Source organism: Leptonychotes weddellii, chromosome 11 (genome assembly GCF_054177405.1).
Source record: "Leptonychotes weddellii isolate Sample4059 chromosome 11, ASM5417740v2, whole genome shotgun sequence".
NCBI lineage: Eukaryota > Metazoa > Chordata > Mammalia > Carnivora > Phocidae > Leptonychotes > Leptonychotes weddellii.
This window is the reverse complement of record NC_138379.1, coordinates 31206101-31232645: the sequence shown is the minus strand read 5'-3', so window position 1 is coordinate 31232645 and position 26545 is coordinate 31206101. Positions and strand designations below refer to the sequence as shown.

General features: G+C 36.8%; 1 long non-coding RNA gene across 1 annotated transcript in view; it reads left to right on the top strand.

Annotated features, from left to right (window-relative positions):
* The window catches only part of LOC115940494 (uncharacterized), a 401485-nt gene that overhangs the window by 165908 nt on the left and 209032 nt on the right, over positions 1 to 26545 (top strand). Inside the window, exons 3-4 of the long non-coding RNA XR_014138636.1 lie at positions 11141 to 11193; positions 23629 to 23732. This is a non-coding gene — a long non-coding RNA (uncharacterized LOC115940494). The remainder of the gene's footprint in view (positions 1 to 11140; positions 11194 to 23628; positions 23733 to 26545) is intronic.

The following is a 26545-nucleotide window of genomic DNA, read 5'->3' as shown; positions in this document are numbered from 1 at the left end:
ATGAATTCCTTTGTTTGGGCAACCATGAGGTCCTTGAGGATAGACTAGGTCCTCGATATATTTTTATTTCCTAAGCAGCTAGTTCTGGCAGAATGGAAAACAAGTCTCTACACCTTTACCCAGAAATGAGGACACACAATCCAGCCAAAGTCAGCTTCGAAACACACAACACATTATACGTCTACCCTTCTACCTCCCCCAGTTTCTATGCTATGTTTTAATACATTATGTAAACAAGTTGTCTCATTAAGTTATAAAAACACCTAGTGATAAAATCATTAAACTCTGCCACCATATTCCATCATACATAGTGTGTTACGGCTACTACTCTGTGCACCCTGGGTATTTCCAGAGACTCCCTAAGGAGAATATAGTTTTCTTGAGAGAGAAAAAATCCGCCTCTTGGTGCTTCAAGGCTATAGTAATGGAATGTGTCCTATGAGCAAATCAGATTCTATTGAGTCCCTGATGCCCTTTCTCTTATTTGGTGGTATTTTTATATATTTTGGTTTTTCTATTTATCATTCTCACTGATATTTTTTTTTCTTATGCCCAAAGTATTTTTCACCTTATCATTGTTCTTTTAAATCTCTCTAAAATTTTTCTATAACAAATCTATATAGTGTAAAGATATCTGCATCTTTCTAATACAATCCAAATGGAGTGTATTCTTCAGTACAAGGAAGTTGGCATTTGTTCTAACCTGTCATCTCTCTGTCTGCAAGTTCATTATGTTAAGGTACTGTTTAATTTAAGTAATTCCTAAAAGTCTTCAATGAGTATTCTCTACCATCTCCCAGTTTCTATTATTTGGATCCTAAAATTGGACTCCTTTATTATTCAATGAAGACAATCTAAAACACAGTTTATTTAAATTTTATTCTAATTTCCTATTATTCCCTTTTTCAACTTGCCGATTAATTATCCCCAGTTAATACCTTGTGGTTCATTTCATGTTACAGAATTTCAGACACTTAATTTGGACAACATAACTCTCACGGTTCTGAACCTGTATTACACATTTCCAGAAAAGTCTGGCCACAGAAGAATCTTTATTTTGTATTAAGATAAACTATTTTCCTCACAAGGTTTCCCACTCACCCTCTAACTGCTAACTATCTAATCCAAGTCCAAATTGAGCGGGCTTATGCTATCTTCACAAATATACAGTTTATCCTTTCCTATTATTAAAGCTTGCCTTCTCTAAGATAATTGCAGTTACTTCAGCCATGTGGTTCCTAATTTCTGACATTATCTTTTCGTCTGGGTACTCTTTTGTAATGTGATACTCAGCTGAACACTGTATTCCAAGGGTGATATGAATAATACTGAATAAAGATACATTGTTGTTCGGTGAATCTCAAGTGGAGGAACATTTCCTTCCCCACTACCAGAATAGCAGAGCCTCTATTACTGTTCTTCTAAATTTTACAGCCACCACCCTGACCCCTCCAGTGTTGAAAATCACTGTAAGTAATGAGAGTCAATACTGACAGAATTGTGTTGCCTGTTGACAAAAGTTAAGTACCACTATTTTACATAAAATATTTTTGTTATTGCTCTTCAAAATCACAAACTCAATTCAGATTGTAATGTACTTAAAATGAATAGGCTCTCAAACTTACTGCATTTAAATCATGGCTATTACCACTTTGCCTTACAGAATTGTTTTGATGGTAAAGATGAGGAATCTCAAATTTATTACCTGGAAAATCAAGTAGAGTTCTCTGGGGGGACAAAAAATGATAGTATGAAAACAGGCTTACAAGTTCTTTTCCTAGAAACTAACAGAAATGACTAAAGAACAGTAAAGACAAAAAATAGGGCATGATGCCAACTACGTTCCATGTGTTTCACGGTATGACTACCAGTAGAGTTGGGATTCAATTGAAGGAAGACATCAGAAACTGACTCAGAGCAGTGAGAAGTGGGAAGGTAGATTCTTGAAAACTCCATGTTTACACTTCAGGTTTGGGGGCAAAAGGTAGAGTTGCAGGTAGCTTGTGTGTGAGATGTGAGCCACTAAGAATGAAGCTGTTTTCCCTGCCTCAAATGAAAAGCACTTAAAACCTGAACTGACTTTAAAGGAAAGACAAATCCAAGGCCTTTTATGATTATTTTTCTTTGGCCCCCTTTGGTAGCAGCAGACTCAGTATAACATGGAGGAAATCCCTCTGGATTTGGCAGAGCAAGGTTTTACATTGGAAGTCTGGGAGAAGTGATAATTTATTTTACTCCTCCAATTCAATAGATGTAGGCCCTAGTCCATTGTGGTAAACTGGCCAAATGAAATAAAGAAAGATATAAATCAAGTACTTGGGAGATCAAAATTCTCTGATTGTAAATGTCTGGAGACTGAGTTTTCTTCACTCTTATCAGGCTGCTGAAATACAAAATTTTTAAAAGCACATATAAACAACCTCAGTTTAAATTCTGAGGGGAAAATTGTTGTTATGGACAGAAGGTGGAGAAGGAAGAGACCTGTGTTTCTTCTATAGAGAGAAATATTGGGTTAGTTGGTGACCAACTGAGATTGTGAAAAGAAGAAAAAACATTAAAACTTTCCAAAACTCTGAAACAAAATATAGGACATAAATATAGAATCCAAAAAATCAAATGGAAAATTACATCAGAAGATTTTCCCAAGGAAGAAGAAAATGGTCTAAAACGGTTTAGTTTTTTTAAACCATGGTCTTTATAAAACAAGACATACTACAATTAAATTATAAACCAAGAAGAAAACAAACTAGAAGACAAACTAAAAACATTTAATGTAATAATTTATATTATTGGAAATTTAAAATGGCATCAGAGCAAATAGGATTAGACTCAAACTAGAGAAAATAAAATCAGTGGTTGGGGCGCCTGGGTGGCTCAATCGGTTAAGCGTCTGCCTTCAGCTCAGGTCATGATCCTGGGATGGAGCCCAGCATCGGCTCCCTGCTCTGAGGGGAGCCTGCTTCTCCCTCTCCCTCCAGCTGCTACTCCCCCTGCTTGTGCTCTCTTTCTCTCTGTCAAATAAATAAATAAGATCTTTAAAAAAAGGAAAGAAAATCAAGTGGTGTGAAGGAGAGATTTAAGAAAATTATCCAGAAAGCAAAAGAAGAGGACAAAAAAATGAAGTGATGTAAGGGAAGGATGAAGACATGAAATATAGTTAACAAAAATTCGAAATATAGTTGCAAAAGGAACACAAACAATATTTGGTTTCTGTGTATATCCTAGAAGATATATTGACCTGAATTAATGCTTAATTCTGCACATTCAAAAGACTCATCATATGGTAAGTGAAATGCTAATATAAAGAAATAGATGGTGAATTTCAGAGGTAAATGTTATGTAAATAGATTCATAAGAAGGAAGGGGCAATTTCATATATCAGCCTCCAATCTCTTTCTTGTTCTTTTTTCTCTGGTCTCCAGTACTGTTATCAGTACTCAGTTGAAAACTCAAAAGATGCCCCTGAGTAAACCTCTGGAAAAGCTCCTACTCTGGGCAGCTTTCTCCTTTCCAGCACTCTGCTCTGTGAACTCTAGTTTCTTTGGCTTCTCAGAACTGCGTGCTCTGTCTTCATCATTCTGTTATCTCCCTGGGTTCCCTTTCCTTGTACTGCTGCCTGGAGACTTTTACAGGCAATAGGTTGGAGCAGTCCTGGGGCTCCCTCCATTTAGCTCCCATTTGTCAGGGATCACTGTCCTTTATCGCCTGATACCCAGTATCTAGAAAGTCTTGCCCAAGGTATTTTTTCCAGTGTTTTAGTTGTTTCAAGGTGGGAGGGTATATTCAATCCCTGTTATTGCATCTTGGGTGAAAGTGAGAGTGCACATGGCATTTTGTTAGCTGTCTCTCTTAGTTTGTTCCTCCCACCCCTCAGCTTTTTTAAAAAAAATGTTTTAGAATCTGTTTATCATATCATATTTTTATCATTTGTGAGTTTTCTTTCCTTCTTTTTATTTTAACTCCTTAACTTAAGTCTAGTGGCTTAGCTGAGAGATTTCCAGTGTCCTGGATTTGAAACTGTTGTTTTCCTCAGCCACTGAAGATGTTGGAAGCTTTAGTCCCAGTGGATTTAAGATACATAACCCAGCAGCTTATTTCAAGCAACATACCGCATACCCACATTTTTATTTCATCACACTAAGACAGTTGAGCTTTGATTACTCTAACCCTGGAACCCAGAGCAGGTATATTTTTCAGCTTTGAGCCTCAGAGATGTTTAATTTGTATTTGTCACTGTTTTAAACTTTTATCTATTTGAATGTTGGAGCAAAAGTTTGAGTTTAAAGTGTAGCTAGGTGATAACAATGAGAACACTTATTCAGAAGTCTCCAGGCTTTTCTGTGTTTTCTTTAATTTATCTGTAATACGTTACTCATCGTTTTACTTTCTTGTATTAATAGTGAATGAGAGGGGCGCCTGGTTGGCCTGGTCGTTAAGCATCTGCCTTCGGCTCAGGTCATGATCCCAGGGTCCTGGGATCGAGCCCCGCGTAGGGCTACCTGCTCTGCGGGGAGCTTGCTTCTCCCTCTCCACTCCCCCTGCTTGTGTTCCCTCTCTCGCTGTGTCTCTCTCTGTCAAATAAATAAATAAAAATCTTTAAAAAAAATAGTGAATGAGATATGTAATTATTTCCTCCCTACCAATGTGGGTTGTTTAAAGGGAAGGACCATGCCTTATCTATCTCTATATTATTTTCACTCTATATTTAGACCATTAAGATAACTTTGAACCTCTCACTCACCTAATGAACCATATGTGTGAGCCATAAATAGTTATTATTTCAAGGAAATTGTCCATTTATTAGAAAGAAAACACAGTTGTTTTCTGAGTTTACCACAGAAAATGTCTTAGGACGAGAAACTCATCTTTTTAATGGATATATTAGCTATGACAGTTTGGGTAGTATGGGTTGAGGCAGAATTATAGTCTACTTGCTTTGGATGAAAAAAAAAATGGATAGAGATTTGTGGTAGAGAAAGGAGGAGCAGAAGTCAAACAGGTAAAAGTGAGTCTAATTAAAATGGCAATAGGCCAAGTCTCTATAGGGGAAAAAGGGCAAGAGAGACTTAAAAACAGACTTAGCTAATAATTCAGTGTTAAGTTGTCGACTCTGATTCATGACAATGTAGTTCTTCTTCTGTTCACTCAGACTTTGATAAAGTCTTACTAACACATGACTTTATGACAATGTGTTTGTTTAGTTTTGCTTTGCTTTTTTGATTCAGGAGTGAAAGTTTTTACTTGAAAGGAAAATAAGTGAGAATAGCAGTAGGCAGAAGAGTGAGCAAGGATCAAGAACTCATGAGAAGTAGGACATTGGAGCAACAGATACCCACAAGATCTCCAGAGAGGTCAGTTCCTCAAAAAGTTAAACATAGAGTTATATAACTTAGCAATTCTACTCACATAAATTTGTACACGAATATTCATGGCGGAGTTATTCATTATCGTGAAAAAGTGGAAAAAGCCCAAATGTCCATCAACTAATTAATGAATAAACAGAATGTGATGGATCCATACAATGGAACATTATCAGCAATAAAGTACAATAAATACTGACATATTGATATACACTGTGTGACACATGCCACATGAAGGAATTTCGAGAACATCGTGCTAACTGAAAGGGGCCAGTTATATAAAACAACATATTTTATTATCCCATTTATGTGATCTATCCAGTAGAGGCAAATCTATATGTGCAATGTAAATTAGTGGTTGCCTTGGGCCAGGGGATGGGATAGGGCTGGGTAGAAATGGGGCGTAACAACTAACGAGTACAGAGTTACATTTCGTGGTGATACAAATATTCTAAAATTGATTGTGGTAATGATTTTAGAACTCTGAGAGTATCCTAAAGCCCATCAACATGTACACTAAAAATAGGTGAGCTATTTGTAAATTGTATCTCAGTAAAACATAAAAAAGATATGATTGGCAGGTAAAATATAGTATGCCCAATTAAATTTGAATTTGTTTATATCAAATATTTGTTTATCCCAAATATTACATATTGTAAAATAATTTATATTTTTATCTCATACACAAATTGTTTGTTACAAGTAATTGTTCATTGTTTATCTCAAATTCAAATTTAACTGGGTGTCTTATATTTTTATTCGATAAATCTGATAGCCCTACATTAAGACAAAATAGCCTGGGCCCTAGACAGCACTTCATCTGTCTTTCCTTTCAATAAGCACCCAAACAAGTCTAAGGGAGTTTCACATGAAGATACTCTTACAGTGTTTAAGAGCATAATAAATATTACAGCTTGTATAAGCTTAGTACATGTTGGGCATTATCTTGCTGCTCTCATGTTGGTAATATCTGTTTAATATGTGTAAGTAATTTAGCCCTTGCCAAGTATATAATTTTACTAAAAAGACAAGAAATTTTCATATCTTTCCTGATTGTATCTTGGGTATACTGTTGAAGGAGGTATTTTCCATATTTGGAATGAAGGGAATCTAAAATATTTTATTGTGGCAACTGGGGACCTAAATCTTCACAGATCAAACAATTTCATAGTGTAGCTGGAGATTTCCACAGTAGTCAGGTTCTTAAAAAACAAAATCAGTCCCTTCAACATCCAAATCGATTTTGCATATATCCAAGTAATCCACCATCCAAAGTCAAACACTGTTTTTTGTTTAGGATTAAGTCAAAAACTATAGAAACAGAAAAATCAGCATCTTTATTGTCATGCCTCAAAATTCATTTTAATGATGTATCCAATTTAATCATTTGCTTAGTTTGTAGTGTTAATTAGAGTGTGTTTGCCTATTCTTCATATCAATTCCACACTCATATGATAAACATTTGTCACAAGTGAGGAATGACTTTGAAAATATTGTAAGCAATAGAAGCATCATTGGGATAATTTACATGGATATATGTCTTAATATTTTTAAATTCACAGAATTCCATGAACAGCCCTTACTGAGTTTTTCAAATAATCTCAACCCTATGGAATCCAGTCTAACAAAAGTAGTTATTTTTTTATGTGTGAAACACAAGATCTACAATTTAAAAAACAAACACAACATGATGTACAGAGTTCTCACTGAGCTTAATGTTTAGCAGGGAAATAATTACATAATTACAAAAAAGTAATTTATCACCATTATAATCATAGTAATGATTTGTGAGTATCCCTCTGAGTATCTTGAAAGCTTCTAAATCTTTCCCTTGTTTTCTTTAGGAACTTGCTCAGGTATTTGAATTTTAATCAGTAGGTACGCGTATGTGGTTTTCTGTCTCATAGCATTTCAGAATTCACAAATTCAAGAGCAATGTGGAAGGAAAAGCTCTTAATGAGACAGACATCTAACAATAACAGAAGTGGTAACAGACAACTGAGCTCAAGGAAGAAAACAAGATTAAAAGGTATACAGACATATAAATACGGCTTAGCTCCATATTCTGTGTTCTTCATACTTGTATCTTTAGGCATAAAATTCATTCCTTAAAAGAAATTGTATCTGAAGTTAAAAAAAAGAAACCATAAATTTAGGGCTACTTTTGTTAGGGTAGAAGATCGAGGAGGGTGCTTTTCTTTATAAGCTCTTGACATTTTTTGATATTCAATGACCCCTCATTAACTGGAAGTATGTAGATTTTACTAAAATTTTGGAATCTTATGTCAAGCCTCAAAAAAAAATTGAAGTACTATAAGCCTTAGTAGAGAAATATAATTTTACCTCCTATCGCATATGTAACATTATTTACATAAAGCATTTGTGTTTTAATAGAAAGATTCTAATTCAAATCTGTGAAAAGAATAAGATTTAAGTGTTATGCAGGTACTTATGTCTTGCCCTATGAAATCACCAAATATCGAATGAGGAAAGGTTAACAGCCTTGGAATTTTGTGAGTTCATTTGCAGATATTAAATTTTTGTAGCATTGATTACCATTATGATGACAATAATACTTAGGGAAGGAAAACTAAATAAAAGCAGAGGGGCATTCTTCTGGTATTTACTAGTGATTCACACTGTCATTTAATTCTCAGAACCTCCAATACAAAGGAGAAAACCAAGACTCAGGTTATAGGACACTCCTATTCTCATACATCTAGTAAATTTTGGACTAAGAGAGAATTCAAATCCTAGATATTCTAAGTGGGGCTCATCACAGGATAATGCTGCTCTTACAGAAGAGACAAAATACATGAGCCACGAATTACTGGGATCTCTTGTTTATGCCAAGATACATGTGAAGGAGAGAAGAAAGCAGATGATTACTGTTAAAATTTATTGAAAGCTTAATTTGTTTAGACAGTATAGTAAATATTTTACTAGCATTCATTCAGTTTATTTTCACAACCTGTTCGTAATGGTTGCTGCATTTCTCTGCGTATGACATATTAGAAAGTGATGGTTAGGAGCTGAAGTTTCTTCCCCAAGATCCCAGAACTGCGGAACCAGAATTCAAGCCCCGCAGGCTCAAGTCAAGTACTAAGCGTTAGTCTTAATACTACGCTATACTGCACCCTGGGTCTTGAGGAAAAAAGAGAACTGAACTTTCAGATTTGTTGATAATTGCAGGAAATTATTTCAGTGGGTCCAGCCGTAACTGAATACCAGGCTCTTCAACAAGACATATTCCAAGCATGCCTGACAAAATTGCCTTGCTTTTCTGTTCAATTGGCTTTATTCACATAATCAAAGATTATTCATCATCCTAAGTGCAGGCAGCATGGGACACTAGTTTAGGATAAAAGGATTTTAAAAAGACTCATGCCTTTTCTTTTTTCTCTATTCCTTCTCTTTTAGAAAAATAATAATTTATCACAAGGACACTGATGAGCAATTTATAACCTTTCCTGCTCTGAGCAGGAAAAATATACTCAATGGCAACTTTTTAATCAAATGATTTATTTATATATTCATTCAATTAGCTAACTACATAGATCCTCTAAAGCAGTTTTTCTCAGCCTTTATTTGAATTATGCATCATTGGTCAAGATTTCTCTGAGCTCTGCATTCTGTAGTTTACATAATGAGAATAACCATAATTTTTCAGCTATAAAATGATATTCTAATATTGCATATGGTCTTTAAAATATATATATGTCACTCTACCCTGCTCCACCCCAGAATTTCCACCGTCTTCTTTTATCCTCTCCTGTTTTTAAGAATCCCCGTTGAAACACTAGAATATTCTTTTTAAGTGACATTGTTACTTTCCCCACCTCTCAGGACCAGATTCTCTGTCTTCCCTCAATTCTGCCCTCTGTACCTGCTCCCGATGGGATGAATCTTTTTTTTTTTAAGATTTTTTTATTTGACAGAGAGAGAGCGAGAAAGCACAAGCAGGGGAAACTGCAGAGGGAGAGGGAGAAGCCGACTCCCTGCTGAGCAGAGAGTCCGATGTGGGGCTCCTTCCCAGGACCCTGGGATCGAGACCTGAGCCGAAGGCAGACACTTAACCAACTGAGCCACCCAGGCGCCCCATTTGATGAATCTTTTTAAAGTCCTCCAGCATTTAAACATTTTGCTCATAAAAATAGAGCTTATATTTCCATAATTTTATTCTGTCCTGTGATGGACATAGCATGGAAAAAAAGTTATCTTAATCATTGGAGGTATGGGATGCGGGTGAGAAAAGAAAGACAACAGGGCTGTGGTATTCAAACCTTATCCACTTGGCTAGTCTTTCTCCAAGAAAATGAGCAAATTAGACTTACTGATTCTAAACATGTTTTACTGCACTTCAATCACATATTTTCAAGAGGCAGCAAAAAAAAAAAAAAAGCAAACAAGAAAAGAAAACTCATTTCCTTGGTCTACTGTGGCAAAAAAAAGAAAAAATTTTCCTAAACTTCCAATTTGCAAATACTGTTCTGTACAAATAAACATTAATGGCTGTGGTTTTGTGTTTGAGAGGTTCTGTCAGTGTTCAAGGAATATGGGTTCATGGATACCAAGATTACCCTATGTAAAGCAAACTGGGGGTCCTGGATATTAATCTCATAGCTGCGATGCATGGAGAAGGCCCAGAATGGGATGAAATGATGCATTCTCCTTCCAGGGGAAAGGAGAGGGTGACAAGAAAGTCAACCTGTGGGATATCAGAGGCATTGTGGGAAATTCTGCCATAGGGAAAGGGATGGGTAAGGCAGCTGAGAGAAAACACCGGCAGAGGTCCGGACAGGTCAGGGATGCATGGGGAAACATCACATGAAGGGGGATGTGTTCGTTCTGTTGGACAGAGGGAAGAAATATGTGGCTGTCCATTGCTATGTAAGATACAAGATTTCACAATTAACTAGAGGTGGCCACAGGAGGTGATCAAAACACACTTCTACACTCATATAGTTCTTTATTTTCTCCAAGTTTTTATTTAAATTCTAGTTAATATACAATGTAATATTGGCTTCAGGTGTAGAATTAAATGATTCATCACTTACATACAACACCCGGTGCTCATCACAGCAAGTGCCCTTCTTAATGCCCATCACCCATTTAACCCATCCCTCACCCACCACCCCTCCAGTTTATTCTCTGTAGTTAAGTGTCTGTCTCTTGGTTTGCCTCTTTCTTTTTTTTCCCCCTCCTATGTTCTTTTTTTTTGTTTCTTTTTTTTTTTTTTCATTTGTTTTGTTTCTTAAATTCCACATGCACTCATATAGTTCTGAGGCTAGTCCAAGATCTAATCACTTACTTCCTGAGTCAATTTCCCTTTCTCTCTAAACTTCAAGTTTCTTTTTTTAATTTGTGAAATGGGAATTATAAAACCTATTTCATAGGATTGATGAGATAAATTAATTTAAATGATGTATAAACATTCCTTACTTGCCCAAGGGAATTAACAATTCAGTGCCAGCTATTTTTAGAATTAAATGAGGATGTTACCTAGAGAACGTGGCCACAGGAAAGGGGTTGATGGATGAACAGGGAGAGAAGCCCTTAGGTACCACCCCCTGAACAAACACAGAATGAATCCAAAGAAAGAACATTATCTTACTCCTCATATAGCAGAGAATGGATGCTCATATGGTAAGAAATGCATTGTTAAACATAATAATATTTTTCAGCTCATCCTTTATCTCGAGCAGAGCTCTGAGATTTCAGTCATTAATGTGTTTAATCTTACCCAAAGAAATGTATTTGTTAATATTCTTATTTTATAGATGAAGAAACTGATGACTGAAGACATTAAGAAGTAATCCCCTTGGTCACTGAGGTAAGCAGAGGAGAATTTGGAGGGAAGGAAGCCTCATGAGAGAGTCTACATCTCAGTCAGCTAAGATGCTGCCTCTCAGGAAAAGATATGGGGATACATATATTTCATAGTTACACTCAGACCATTGAATTCATGTTGTTTTACATTAGTTAAATGTATGAATTCCTGATGTACACAATGTATCTACGTTTCAGTTATCCTACAGAATGCTGGAAGGTAAGCATAGGGAATATGGCCAAATGTAATATTCTCAGTCTACCTCTCACTCATCTTCAGTATCTCCGTCAATTGCGTCACTGTCCCTGTTGTTGTAAAGTCTCAAATCTAGAAGCTGTCCTTCATTCCTCACTTTGTGTCACCCTCTCCATTCCAGTCTCAATAATCCTAATGATTCTGCCTGGAAACACATCCCAAATCAACATCTTTTTTTTTGATCCAAGGTGCCCACCTTAGAACAAACCACCACCCCCTTTCATGCTCACAAATGTAACTCTTACCAGCCTATCTCCCTGCCACAGTTCATTCTCCTCACAGCGGCCCGATCCAGCCCCTGCCCACCTGTACCATCTCCTACCACTCTTCCCCTCCCCCTCTACATTTTATCCACACTGGCTTCTTTTATGGTCCTTGAAACACAGATCATTTCACTTTCGTGCCTGAGCTTTGCATCACTAGTGTCTTTCTTGTCATTAAGTTTTCAGGTTAAATGTTACCATCTGAAAAGAACTCTCATGACCACTCAATCTCAAGTAGTGCTATAAATGACAGTTTCATTTAAAAATTACCCAGAGGGGGCGCCTTCGGCTCAGATCATGATCCCAGGGTCCTGGGATCGAGTTCCGCGTCGGGCTCCCGGCTCAGCGGGAAGCTTGCTTCTCCCTCTCCCACTCCCCCTGCTTGTGTTCCCTCTCTCGCTGTTCTCTCTCTCTGTCAAATAAATAAATAAAATCTTAAAAAAAAAATTACCCAGAGAATTGTAAGAATGTACCAATGAAAATGTTTCAATAGTAAGGGGTTGTTAATTTTTTAGGTGGGTTTTTTAGGAAAGCAGGTATTGGGTTAGTTGAGAATAAAAATTTTGCCAACACTCTGTATGTTTGAGGCTCACTCTACTTCTTGAAGTTTAAATCTGTTTAAAAGTGAGAAATTTATTTCAGATCAGTCCTGAGCATGGACACATTGCTTGATTTGGTTTCTGCAGTGAGAGGTACTCATCACTAAGCCTTGAATTTAGAGAGGTGCTTTAGTGCTTTGAAAATGATAACAAAAATTGCTTTACTTCAAAAATAAATGCTTCTCTTTGCCCAGCTCTCTCCAGAGCCTTCTACAGGAGTTAATTAGACCAAAGAGATAATTAGGGCTTAGGAGGGGAAAAGAGAAATAAAATAACTGGCAGACAGGGAATTTTGTGGAGTTTTTTTCCCTTTCTTTCTTCTTTTCTCCCTCCCTGACTCCTTCCCTCCCTGCCTGCTTTTCTCTCTCTCTCTCCTCTCTCCCTCCCTGCTTTCTTTTTCTTTCTTTCTTTCTTTCTTTCTTTCTTTCTTTCTTTCTTTCTTTCTGGCCTTGGGAGAGAGAGAGAGCACCATAAGTTCTTTGGACTCTGTTCATATGTTTGTTATTAAGGAGTTGAGATTTGCTGAAGGAGGTTATTTAGCAGGGACAGACATAAGACTGGCTTATCCTGCTTGGGGGAAGGATATAGAAGTATCTCATCCTCTCAGGGATCTTCTCATTCACAGCAGTAACAATCTCTACAATTTATTGAACACTCTCTCTTTGCCAGAACTGGGCCAAGCTCTGCAAAGCCTATTGGATATGTTGGGTTTAATTCAACCCTCATAATTCTATGGAGTTGATATTATCATCTTCATTTTATAAGCTCAAAAACCGAGGCTTAAATATCTCTTATAATTTACCCCAAAGCACTCAGATAATACAAGGGAGTTGCAGACTGAATCCACCTTATCTATGTTAAGGCCCTTGGTTTAACCATTTCACTACATTACTTCATGTCTTTGTCAATCAAGTGTATGAATTAAAGTCCTCACAGTTTATTTTTCCAGATCTTAAGAATTTTTGTGCGAGAGGGAGGAGGCAGTAAAGATCACGCTCCAAAAGACTGAATAGCTTTGAGAAGATGAGGGGGTGTTTGTGGTCAATACATGGGATACACTCCCATCCCATGCATGTCCTTGCCTGTGACATCATGATAACTAACCACAACAAACTGGACAGAGCCATTTTTCATAAACCAGATCCCTCCTCTCTTTCCTATATGTGTGTGCGTGTATACATACATCCGTGTGTATAACTTTACACTGATTTCAGCTTAAATCTGAGTGAAAAATAACAGGCATTATGACATAAAAAAAGATGATGTTGGATCCATACAAGGCCAGGGCTCCACTAGATGACTTTAAAATGTGACCTTTCATAAATCACTTCCCCCTGTAGAACCGCAGTTTCCCTAGTAGCCCAAGAGGAGGCTGGAGAAGATGATCCCTTAGGCCGTTCTTCAGTTGTGGAAGTGCAGAGAGCATGAAGTGGGCAGGTAGGGCGTGTCAGCTCTGCTCCGCCCGGGGCCCCTGGCATTCCTCACCAGCCTCTCTGCTCACTGGTGCAGCTGTGATCTTTACTTTCATCACAACTTTCATGTACTCTGGGACAACATGTTTGCTCCGATTCTTACCCCTGCCATCTGCTTTTCCCAGTTGTTTAAGATTAACTTCGGTTTTGTTAGTTCTTTCAAAATCTTATGTCAGTTAATTGCAGCTGATGTGATTTTTATAATAACCTTTAAAGACTGCTGCCACACTTCCCTGGGGTTCCTTTCACTACAACCCTTCACTTTTGTTCTCCAGACACTTCTGTTGGGTCCCTTCCCGTCCTACTGGAATGGCTGAGCCTTCCTCACCCCCCTCTCCTCCCCACTTTCTGCCTTCTCTTTTCATCCTCCAGACTCCCTAACAAAGTGAAATGCCCAGTTTGGTTTTCCTCCAGAGTTCATAATTCTCATATTATTAAGAAATAGTAATCATATCTGACTGCTGCATATATCTTTCTAAAAGTGAATGGTTTGAGCTGTCCTAAGTTAGTGGATACTCTAAAATGAGAAAGCAAAAACAAAACAAACTCAGTTATAAAGGTTGTTTTTTAGTACCCTAAGAGAGGGAGATATTTTATCATAGGACCGAAGATATAAGGACTCTTCTAGATATGTTGCTTACAAGTTCATTCATGATAGAATAATCACAGATTTTAGAGAAAGAAAATCCTTAGTTCAAGTGTCAACCTCACAGCTCACTGTCTGAGACCTTGAGCAAGTTATTGAACCTTTCTAAGCCTTTTATATTCATCCCTCTCAAATGTTGATTCTAACCCACAGATTTCAAAAGATGTTAAGGAATGTAGTCCCAGGACTTTGAAGATCTGCCAGTTGGCTGAGAATAGGAAAAAAAGAAAGGAAGAAAGGAAGGAAGGAAGGGAGAAAGAAAGAAAGAAAAAGAAAAAGAAAGAAAGAAAGAAAGAAAGAAAGAAAGAAAGAAAGAAAGAAAGAAAGAAAGAAAGAAAGAAAGAAAGAAAAGAAAGAGAAATAACATTTTAGCAGCTAATTCTCTGGTGGTATTCTCAAAGAATCGATCCATATGTCTACTCAGAGACATTCTTCCAAGTCTGAAACGAAATTCGCTTTACAGGTACTTTACCACTGGACTGGGAACAGACTGGAGCTCTTTCACATATACCTAGGACTCCCCACGTTTATTTGGTGATAAGTCATTTAAGAACGCATTATTTTAGAGCAGTGCAATGGCATGGTACGAATAAGTAAAAACCAAATAGCCAGGCACTGTTGAGATAAAATTAGGGTACATGTAGTTTTGTTTTGGGTTTTTTTGGTTTTTGTTTTTTGGTTTTTTACCTCATTAATTCTCTGGAATATCTGCTTTATACCAGACAGTAATAGTTCCTGAGGATGCAGTGATGGATAACACAAATTCCTTTCCCTCATGGAGTCTACATTTAAGATCTGCACTGGTTGAAAGGTCAAACCAGACCAGTATAGGTCACAGTGCTTCCAGCTCAGTGCTCATAAACAATGACCAAAAAGTGCCTGAGCGTGAACTTCAGGGACACAGCCTTCCAAGGCATGCTCATGTTATTTTTACTGAAATTTTCATTTGAGATTAATTATGGATTCACACGCAGTTGTAATAAATAATACAGAGAGATCCTGTGCTCCCTTCACCCAGTTTCCTCCAGTGATAACATCTTGCAAAGTGATACTAAAACACCAAAACCAGGAATGTGACATTGATACAATCAATACACCGATCTTATTCAAATTTTACCAATTGTACATGTGTTCATTTGTGTGTGTGTGTGTGCACGTGCATGAGTTTAGTTCTATGCAATTTTATCATACATGTAGGTTTTTGTATTCACCATCACAGTCAAGATGCAGTTTATAACAATACCCACTTCCCTTCGGTACCCACTCCTGGGAACCATTAATCTGTTCGATGTGTCTATTGTTATTTCAAGATTGTTGTACGAATGGAATCATACAGTATGTAACCTGTGGAATCCACTTTCTTTTTCTTTTTAAACTTAGCATAATTCCCTCAATATACATCTAAGTTGTTGCATTATCAACAGCTCATTCCTTCATATTGATGAATGTTGTTGAGTTTTTAGTATTCATCATAATTCATTTTGTCCTGAATATGCACATGTATTCTGGATCAGAGACAGATTAACGTTATTCACTTAAAAATCAAATAGTGATGATGTGGATGCCACCCACCAATTCTTATTCTTGAGACAGCATGATAGAAGTCAGGTCGAAATTCCTATACATACAAACTTAAAGGTCTGTACCATTGGTGAAGAATGGAATAAAATAGATTTTCTCTGTGTATGTACAAGAGAAAGAGGTAGCTGGCTCCCCCTTTCCTCCCAAAAGGAGAGAGAAAAATCTTTCCTCCTTGGAGAGGGGACATAAAAGTCCCTGGTTTCTCCCTCTAGCTTTTGTAATGTAAATATATCTCTCCAAATGCAGAGAGATATGGTGTCTCTGACTTTTATGACCTAGAGATGCCTTCAAGATCCCCATCTTTATCTTCTTTTGAGATGTAAATGAATACCTCTGGAGTTAGGTAGGTCTCCCTGGGTTTCCCGCACTATCTTGACAGTTGTAAATTAAGTTCTCATGGCTTGCTCAGCCCCAGATCTTACATTTTCAGTAAAATGTATTCAGAAAGCCCAACTCAGCAGGAACATAAAAATATTTTATCTACAACCCACAGTAGTATTCCATATTATTAACATTATTAAGATTACTTCAATTTGTTTCACCAACTGAAGGATATTTGGGTTTCCCTTTTTTGGCTATTACAAATGAAGCTGTAATGTACCTTCATGGACAGGTTTTTATGTGAACGTAAGTTTTTATTTCTCTGGTATAAATGCCCCAGAGTACAATTGCTAGGTCATCTAATAATTGCATGTTTAGTTTTAGAAGAAACTGCCAAACTGTTTTCCAGAGTGGCTATACATTTTTATAAGATACTTTAACCACATGCAATGTAGACCACTGTCTCCAACTCATGCCTTATCACATGTTCCCCTCATGTTGGGGAGCGCTGGAGCAACTGTAGAGAATTTTGTGATCTCGCTAAGAGGAAAGTGAGTGAGAGATACTTTCAGATTGAGTTTAGTGAAATATAATTATGTGGCTCAAAATTATATTCAGAAATAGTGGTATTCCCAGCCCAGGGTAGGAATGGTTTCTAGGAATACCTTAACTGCTCTGTATCAACTCCACCGGTGATTGATTGATTGATTGATTGATTTTTAATTTTTTTTTAAGATTTTATTTATTTGCGAGAGAGAGAATGAGAGACAGAGAGCATGAGAGTGAGGAGGGTTAGAGGGAGAAGCAGACTCCCTGCTGAGCAGGGAGCCCGATGTGGGACTCGATCCCGGGACTCCAGGATCATGACCTGAGCCGAAGGCAGTTGCTTAACCAACTGAGCCACCCAGGCGCCCTCCACCGGTGATTTAAAATGAAGGTGCACAGTATGAGCCTATTCTACCCACTGGAAGTATGTGTACAATAGAATAGAACTAAAGTCTGAAGCATATATAGAGTCAAGAGTTAGTTTGTAGAAAGTTCTTCCAAATCTTATATCTCATATATACTAAGACATTTTCTATAGACTTTCCTAAAATTATATGGCTGTAAATTTTTTGTCATATAATGAATTGAGAAGGTGAATTATGCTTTTGAAAGTATCAGTAATACAAAAACAAATTCAAATAAAACATGCAAGATAAGACACTATTTTTCTTTTATTATCTCTATAGGAAAATAATAAAATTTTACTCATACCAGGAGGCAATCAAAGGGCTTATAGACACTTACACAGTATAAAGGTATGTCAGGCAGATAATTAATGAAAGTATTATGTTTTATTTGTTTTCAGTGACTTGTGATATTAGCCTTTTCTAATTTGAAATCTGTTCTAAATTATTTTCTCTTTCTAATTGTGTATTAACTTGTATATCTCATTTTGTATTCATAATTGTCTATTCTCTTTCTTAAAAGAGCCCCAAATTGTATAAACTTTAGGCCTCACAAAACCTGAATCCATTCCTTCTTATAACATCCACGTTGTCAGGAATAAATAAATATCCAAATTTGACCCCAAAAATGGCCAACATTAAGTAGGCACACCAATTATTCCAGATTTACTTAATAATTACACAGGTGAGAGATGGGGACCTTAGCATCCGAACCTACTTCTGAGAATAGGTAAACACAGCCACTCCAAAAAATCTAGAGTGGGAGTTCCTAAAGAAAGTTCATAAGTTTACAAGAAACAGTATTATTACTACTAGCACTGTTGTTATAAAATACTTTTAATTATTAGCATTTATTCTATTTTTTTAACTTTAAAGATTACTTTTATTTTTATTTAATTTAATTCTTTAAGAAACTCTCTGGAGTAGTAATAACAGGATATTATAATTAAATTCATTTTACATGTGGGAAAAAGAATTTCAGCATGATTGGCTGACTTTCTGCCAGCCACCCCAGCCCCGCCCTGCTCGTGCTCTCTCTCTTGCTCTATCTCAAATAAACAAAATCTAAAAATCTAAAAATAAATAAATAAATAAGAAGATAGAGATTAAATAACTTGTTTAAGGTCAAACAACCTAGTGAGTTGCATAGATAGTATTTGAGTTCAGAAGTCCATGCTCTTATCCAATCCTATCTAAATTAGAGATGACACCGTGAGAACAAAACTTCGTGGTTTTTTTTTAACATTTATATACTTTAGAGTGAGAGAGCAGAGGTTAGGGAAGGGGCAAAGGGAGAGGGAGAGGGAGTCTCAAGCAGACTCCACACTGAGATCACAACCTGAGTCGAAACCAAGAGTCAGATGCTTAACTGGCACCCCAGAACATCCAGGCATTCCAGAACAAAACTTTTAAATTGTCATTGGTGAAAGGTTTGACCTCAGTGGACATGTGTTACTTAATTTACTAGCCAAAAGGAATTAATATAAGGCCATATATAATAAGGCCACTAGAATTTTAGAAGCTGAATTTGGGAGTATGCATAAGCTGGAGGTCTCAAGCAGGTGGCTATCTATGGGTAAGAGATAATCATAAAATGTTGACATCTGCGTGTAAAACATCCTATCAGGCATTTCTTTGATCATCCAATTTGCAAAACCTGCCTGTATACTATATTTCCATCTTCCTTCATATTCCAAGATGTTTTCTAATAAGTGTTTATTATGAAATTCTCAAATACATGTCTGGAAATAAGTTGCCTTTGATAAATGGCTGATGTTGATTTGACTGTGACCTGATTTTTTTAAGCTATAGAATATTTCTATGGAATTTTTTTAAGCAGAAGGTTTCAAGGTGATTCCTGCTGCCAAACTGCTAGCAGCAGTAGGTTCTAATGTCTAACTTTAATTCCAAATCTTCATTAAAACCTCTGAGATTATCCCTTGTCCATTTGATCCCCTTTTCTAGAGTCTCATAGTAATTTTATTGTTGTGGCAACTCCTATTTTTTAATTAAAGCATAGCTGGCTCACCACGTTACATTAGTTACATAGTTTCTGTCGTACAACATAGTGATTGACAATCCTATACATTATGCTATGCTCAGCACAGTGTAGCTGCTATCTGTCTGTGGTAACTCTTGTTGGGCGTTTTTATAGAGTTGACTTTGATTCAATGTCCCGTGAATAGGAGATTCTTGCGTATAGGAACCATATTCCATTAATCTCTCTATTCACAGTGCCCAGCACAGGGGAGATGCTAAAAAAATATATCTATTTAACTAAATTATTGAAAATGCCATCAAAATCGGTAATCATGAAGTCATTAGTGACAAAGAAATGATGGGGTGGTAGGCAAGGAAAAGTAGAAGTTTGGCACTATAATTTTAGAAGTTTAGAGAGTTTTCCCAGAACAACTGTGGAGAGAATTAACATTAGCACTATATAGTGCTCTCACTATAATTGAAAAATGACTGCTTTTTGATTCACTCTGACATTATTGTTATTAGAAGCTTGTGCTACTTCATCATTTAAAGCAATTAAATACCATTAAAGGTTCTGCCCTTTTGGTAGAACAAGTTCTTTTCAATGTTTCTATAATTTATCTTAAGCTTTCCACCAATACAGTTGGTGGGAGGGTATCCCCTTATTCTGGGATTTATTTACCTCAAGGCTGGAACATTTTGTTCAACTAAGAATTTTTACTGGGACTTTGTATCTCAATGTCTTTTTATTCTTATTTTATACTATTCAACATTCAGGGCTCCCTTTTTTTTTTTTCCTGAACCCATATGACCCTTTATCTCTGATTTCTCTCAATTCCCTTTGACCTTTGCTTGAAAACCTACAAAACATTGGCCAGTTCTTTTCTTGCTACAGTCAGGCAAAATAACCAACATATACAAAATTCTCACTCTTTCCAAAAATTTCATCTAGAATCATGGCTCACTGAGAACCTGTTATCTACATTCCATGTAAGCAAAAGTATCTGCTTTACCAAATATTTCCCCAAAGCATAGTTTCTCCCATATTCTACCTTGTTCTTCATCACACACACATATTAAACACTTACAAAAAAGCAAATATTTTAGTTCATTGTTAAAGTAGAATCCCATTCCAAAGTACTCAATTTTATACTACTCAATGTAGTGCTAGATAAAATGATAAAATGTGAAATCACAGTGGCATTACACAGTAGATGATTATTTCTTACTCACATAAAGTCTAAAATGGAAAACTGGATGCCCTTCTGATTTGCAGGTGGCTATTCTCTCTGTCATAATTTATGGAACCGTATATTTTTCTACCCTGTGGCTCTGCCATCCTCAACACGTGAGTTTCAAAGGTATAGTGTCCACCTATATCAAGAGAAAGTGGAAAGAATGTGGAGGGTCACATGTGAGTTCTTTATGAACCAGGCTTGGAAGTGCCTACACATTTCCATTCACGTACAGTTGGTTAGATCTCGGGGCACCTGGCTAGCTCAGTCAGTAGAGCATGCAACTCTTGATCTCAGGGTTTTGAGTTTGAGCCCCATGTTGGGTGTAGAGATTACTTAAAAATAAAAAATCTTTTAAAAAATTGGTTAGATCTCAGTCACATAGTTCCACTATTTGGAAGGCTGAACAAAGAAAGAATGGTATTTGGGGAATTCATGGTCATCTCTGTTGTGGTAATACATAATTAAACTACATAGTTGTGTGCTATTAAATAAATACAACATTACTTAATATCAAAATGGTGATTAATAAGCTGAAACAATCACAGCAGATCCTTGGAGGAGGTGGTATTTGAGCTGTGACTTTGAAGGTAGGTATGGGGGTGCCTGGGTGGCTCAGTCGGTTAAGTGTCTGCCTTTGGCTCAGGTCATGATCTCAGGGTCCTGGGATTGAGCCCAGCATCAGGCTCCCTGCTTAACAGGGCGTCTGCTTCTCCCTCTGCCTCTGCTCCTCTCCACATCCCCCTGCCCCGGGCTTGTGCTCTCTCTCTCAAATAAGTAAGTAAGTATGTAAGTAAGTAAATAAATAAATAAATAAATAAATAAATAAATAAAATCTTAAGAAAAAAAATAAAAGTAGGCATGAATGGAAGTAATGGGGAAGGTACAGCCATAGTAGGGGTATGAGATAGGGCTGAAAGTAAGCTACTTTTCTCTTCTGAGGGTAATATTATCTTGCCCTGCCTGCCTCACAAATTTATAGATATGAGATCTTTGACCTATTGCCTTGGTAATTTGTCTTACAAAGAAGGACAATATTATTTGGGAATTATGGCTATGTTTTCAGAGAGCAAAAAGAAGTATCCCAGTCTTTGTGACCCACTGTTCAACTAGTTTACAAGTATAAAATAAGAAAAACTTGGTAGAGAAGAATTATTGTATCAAAGTATTGGGCAATTTTAGATACTGAACCTTGGCTTTTGTATTCAAAGAAGAGTTTTGCCACCATATTAATTAATGAATTTTGGAAGGCAGATTATATCAAACAAGTATATAAGCAAGTTCTCATTCTGTTTCCAATAGGAATCACCCTGTAGTCTTCATTGAAGAATAAAGCTTTGGGATCTTGCCTAACTTCTGTTTTTGGCCATTGACAGGGATCTTTTTACTAGTACCATCTACTTCTGATAGCTTCACCCTGAGAGTAGGAGCTCATTCTTGTTAGTTCTTATTTACATTCTGGAAATTGGTCAGAATTTTACAACATCAAAGGGCACAGGAGAATGTCTATTCTAATCTATTCGTGCTATACACAAGGATAATTGAAAACAAAGATGTTCAGTGAGTTACTCAAGGTCATTTAGGCCATTACTGGAATAGTTTCCAATTTTAGAACTCTTGCCAATATATGCTGTATTTAAAAAATCACTTCTTTCTCCAGTTTTGTTTATGCCTGATTTTCTCATCACTCAAACTTTTCTACTCAAAAGTAAACTGCCTTTGTTAGCCTGGCAATGTCTTTTCTCTTTAAATTTTAAAGTGGACAGTTTTGATGCCAAGTAGTGTCATAATTCTAAAAATTTATTATTACTGACTCTGTATCAGTTTTCATATAGAGAAGAATTGTCATTATTAGAGAGTTGATGCAAAATTTCATTTTTGAGGTAAATTTTGATAGAAGATAGGTATTCAACATTTCCTGCTGATTAATTTATGAACTATTTGGTTAATAGAAATACTCTACAACTCAGGGACAAAACATCAATAATTTATTCTTACATATGCGTCTGTAGGTCAGCTCATTCTGCCAAGCTAGGCTAGGCTCAGGATGTGCTTGGCTCAAAGTAGTAGGTCAGTTCTATGTCTTCTGTATATGTCTTATACTTAGACCAGCAGCTGCCTGAAGCATGTTCTTAGAATAAAAGTCAGGAGAACAAGACCAATAGTGCAGTATATTTCAAGCCTCTGCTCACATGTCTCTGTTAATGCCCCCTTGGGCAAATCTCATCATATAGCCAAATCCTGTGTCTCAGGAGTGGGGACGTATAGTCTGCTAACATGAAGTCATCATCAGATCAGTCAGCATAATATGATAATTAAAAGCTTAGACATTGGAGTGAAACAGACCTAGATATCAATCCTGGCTCTACCATTTACTATGGTGACATTGGACGAGTTTCCTAACTACTCTGGTTCTCAAGTTTCTCTTCTATAAAATGGGCATGATATAACATTTCTCTTGTAGTGAACATCAGTAATACACATAAACTACAGAGTGATGATTCAATAAAGTATAACTGCTATTTTATTACTGCTGCTTTTACTAGTGTCCTATAAGACACATGGACGCTGAATAGTAGGACATTTATGCATTTGGCTGTGGTAACTCTAATTCTTACTATTAACCTACTCAGTAGGGTGATCTCTAGGAAAAAAATCCTGCCTCAAAATGTACTTTATGTACTCTCAAAATTGGCCAAGCTATTGTTCTGGCAGGTCTCTTGAAGCTCTAGAATCCTCGCTTCTACATATTTTCCTAGTTTTATAAAAAGAAGAGAGTGACAACTCTCAAAGAAGATGATTAAAGTTGAGAAGTAATGAATCTACAAAAGACTGTGGATCAGTGACCAAACAGAAAAACCCCATACACAGAGATTTAAGAATTCACATCACAGTATTTCTTCTCCCCCAACCCTTTGATAGTATTAATTCCCTATTCCCGAACTCCCCATGGACACACAAAAACATCAACAGCCTACATAAAGACAACGGTGATTAAAGTGGCCAATTCTAACACAAACAATTTGAATCATTCCACAAGATGACACTCATACTGGGTGTTAGGCTCTCTTGTGAAAGAAATTGCAAGGTTTTATATGGTTGTAGAATAACCAGAAATATGATTTATGTTTTCCAGCTTCCGTAGCTGACTTCAATGATCTTGTAACAGGCATGAAAAAGGCAAAATGCTGTACTGCCATTTGAACGAAGCCATCACCAAGGCCTCATGGAAAATGCAAAGTAAGTAACCACAAAGGCTCCTATTTTGAATGAACTCGTGGAAATTTTATATGTGAAAATAGTATTAAAATTGTAAAATACATCACTGTGGGTGTGTTAGAAAACAGCTGGTCTTGTTCTTCCCCTTCCCACATTTCTACGTTATTCCATATGCTGTGATAACTACACACACACACACACACACACACGCACTGTTGTTATCAGAATTTTATTTTGGGGCGCCTGGGTGGCTCAGTTGTTAAGCGTCTGCCTTCGGCTCAGGTCATGATCCCAGGGTCCTGGGATCGAGCCCCGCATCGGGCTCCCTGCTCGGCAAGAAGCCTGCTTCTCCCTCTCCCATTCCCTCTGCTTGTGTTACTGCTCTCGCTATCTCTCTCTCTGTCAAATAAATAAATAAAATCTTTAAAAAAAAAAAAAGAATTTTATTTTGTTCTTGTTGTTATGTTTAAGAGTTTTCCAAAATAATCTCAAATCTCTTGAATCCATCTGGAACATTATCTGGAATACCAATATATTACAAATATATTAGACTGAACCATATAAAATTTCCATTACTTATGTAAAAATTGCCAAATACCAATAATTTCATGGTATTGACTACTAGATAACAATGTGGTTGGGGATAGAAATAAAGTGGGGAAGGGACATGCATTGGTTCTTAAATAGTGAACAAGATCCAAGTAGACTATTGGTGGGGAAGTCCTTCTAGGGACCAGCACACCCTGTTTGCACAAAGACTATTCAGAATGGAACAAGTCAGTTGCCCCACCCCTGGTGTTCCCAGTGACAGAGGCAAAAGTTAACCATCCTTGCTAGGCAAAGATGTCCATATTCCAAGAGAGAAGATGACAAGATACTTACCAGTAGCTGCTTAAATTACTTTTATTAATTCCAATCCACTTGTGATCAGTCTGGGTACTTGATAGAATAGTGTCAAGTCATTGAGCTCATATTCTTCACAAATAATATTTGTATTCCCTTGACATTCGGTTTATTGAAGGAGACAGTATAGTCTGTTGCCTTATCCCAGTCAAGTTATCCAGCACAATTTCCAAGGTATAAAATGTGCTCAAGCATGATATAAGGCTAGTCACTAAGCAACCAAATCAACAATAGAATCACAGACAGAGAATATATTGCAGTAATTTTATGCTGTATTAAATATAAATGATGACAAGCCTTAGATTCCAGGTCTGACAATGGTAGGCAATGAGGAAATCTGCCAGAAGAAAGAAGAATACTATGTTGATAATATTGCCATGTAGAATGGAAGTAGGTGGTTTGAAGTCGGAAGAAACTTCGTACATATGTATTTATATTTTATGTCTTCCACTTAGTGTATTACCACTGAAAGAACAAATCAGCAATAGAATATTTTAAAACCTAATTGAAGATGGGTCTAATCTTGAATCCCCACATGTTTTGATTTTTAGCTTTACCAATACAAGTAATCTTGGATTATAGAATGGACAAGGCACATTTGTTTTTCTGAGTATTTTTGCAAGATATATGATGCATTTATTCAGAAGATCAATTTTTTCCCAAAACGTTTCTGAATTTATGATATTGAGAAGTCCCCCAAGTGTATATTCTTATTCATCTCAAAATAAGGCAAAAAAAAAAAAAAGTTTGTTTTAAGCTAGATGCATTGAAGTTCCCATGGAGAAAATGAAAAATAAAATAAGCAGTGCAATCTGGGCTTCCTTACCTTATTAATAAATAAAGTCATAATAGTTTGCTTATAAACAAGATTCTACGACTGCATAAGTGATGTCAAATTAGAAAATAGTTACATTTATTCAGATAAACAGTGACTTTTTTTTGAAGTAAGCTTTATGCCCAACATGGGGCTTAAACTCGTGACCCTGAGAGATCAAGAGTTGTATGCTCGGGGCTCCTGGGTGGCTCAGTCGTTAAGTGTCTGCCTTCGGCTCAGGTCATGATCCCAGGGTCCTGGGATCAAGTCCCACATCGGGCTCCCTCCTCGGCGGGAAGCCTGCTTCTCCCTCTCCCACTCCCGCTGCTTGTGTTCCTGCTCTCGCTATCTCTGTCTCTGTCAAATAAATAAATAAAATCTTTAAAAAAAAAAAAAAAGAGTTGTATGCTCTACTGACTGAGCCAAACAGGCACCCCCAGATAAACAGTGACTTGGACAATTACCACAGTAAATTTACTAGTGATTTTCAGAGGTTAAGTAGTCTATCAACTTGAAGAAATAAAAATCAACAACCATAAAATCTTATATAATCTGGGAAAATATGTTGAACCATGCTTGTTTCTAGGGATAAATTCTACTTGACCATTTTGTTTGATTCTTTCAATGTGCTGTTGAATTTAATTTGCTAGTATTTTGTTGAGAATTTTTGCACCTATATTCATCAGGGATAGTGGCCTGTGGTTTTATTTTCTTATAAGATCTTCATCTGGCTTTGGTACTGAGGTAATGTCAGCCTCATAAAATGAGTTTGAGTCTTCCTTCCTCTTCTATTTTTGGGAGAGTTTGAGCAGAATTCTCCCTAAATGTTTGACAGAATTCACCAGTGAAGTCGTCTGTTTCTCAGCCTTTTTTTTGGTGAGTGGTTTTTGATTACTGATTCAATCTCCTTACTTGTTATTGGTCTTTCAGATTTTTTTATTTCTTCACGTTTCTGTCTTGGGTTGTATGTTTCCAGGAGTTCATCCGTTTCTTCTGGGTTGTCCACTTTGTTGGTGTGTAATTGTTCCACCTTCTCATGATCCTTTGTATTTCCATTATATCAAGTGTGTCTACTGTATCAGGCTGCTTTCTAGCAGCGGCACAGCTGCAGAGGCCT